General features: G+C 44.1%; 1 protein-coding gene across 3 annotated transcripts in view; it reads left to right on the top strand.

Moving 5' to 3' along the window:
- Nucleotides 1-1,010, top strand: part of Txlng (taxilin gamma) — a 49,405-nt gene that overhangs the window by 15,978 nt on the left and 32,417 nt on the right. The gene's annotated exons all lie outside the window — the stretch shown is intronic.

Below are 1,010 nucleotides of genomic sequence, written 5' to 3'. Positions count from 1 at the left end.
CGCACACTAGAGCACGTAACCCACAGAAGCCAGAAGAGGGTAACAGCTCCCTTGTAGGTGGAGTAGCAGATCTTCATGAAGTACCTGACCTGGGTTCTGGAGACAGAACTCAGGTCATTTGAAAGAGCAGCACATACTCAATAATTGCTGAGCCTATCTCCAGCTCCCCATTGTGAAACTCCCTGCTCATCCCCAAGCAGGATCTCATCTCACTCCAAAGTGCTGGGGTTAAAGGGGAGTACTACCACACCCAGCTTCCCTGTGCAGCTTTTAACAAACTTTGACATTAAGAAAAGTACACAAATTATGAATGTTTTTAGGACGTGAACATCTGTGTTATCTACCTATGTCAAGAAATATTACCAAGCCAATCCAGTGGCTCATTTCTAGTCCCATCTATTCACCTAGCTTCTTTTTATACATAAATTGTTCCCTTCAGTAAATAGTTTTTGAAGCCTTCCTCTTGATGTTAGGCCTGTGAAAGCTGTGTTGCTGTGTTTGCACTGTGTTCATTTTCATGGCTCAGTGCTCTGAACATACTGCAACTGATAATTCTTCTGTTGAGTTGATTTAGTTTTAGGACTGTTCCAAGTAGTGCTGCTTTAAACAGTTTTTTCTTTTTTTGGCCTTTCAGTGCACCTATGTACACACTTGGGTGAAATCCTAGCAGTGGAATTAAGTGGGTTAGAAGCTATCCATATTGCCAAAGAATTGCAGTGCCAATTTGTTCTCCAGAAAGTAGTGTCACTAGCCTGTAATTCCAACACTTGGGACATAGTATCTGGAAGACCAGGAGTTCAAGGCCTTTTTGGAGATACAGTCTATGCTAGGCTAGTTTGGGTTACACATGACCCTGTTTTAAAAAGAAGATAACAAGCCGGGCATGGTGGCTCACGCCTTTAATCCCAGTACTCCGGAGGCAGAGACAGGTGGATTTCTGAGTTCGAGGCCAGCCTGGTCTACAAAGTGAGTTCCAGGACAGCCAGGGCTACACAGAGAAACCCTGTCTC

The sequence above is a fragment of the Mus pahari genome, chromosome X, assembly GCF_900095145.1.
Source record: "Mus pahari chromosome X, PAHARI_EIJ_v1.1, whole genome shotgun sequence".
NCBI classification, from domain to species: domain Eukaryota; kingdom Metazoa; phylum Chordata; class Mammalia; order Rodentia; family Muridae; genus Mus; species Mus pahari.
Note: the sequence above shows the minus strand (reverse complement) of the source record. Positions and strands in the feature narration are given on the sequence as shown.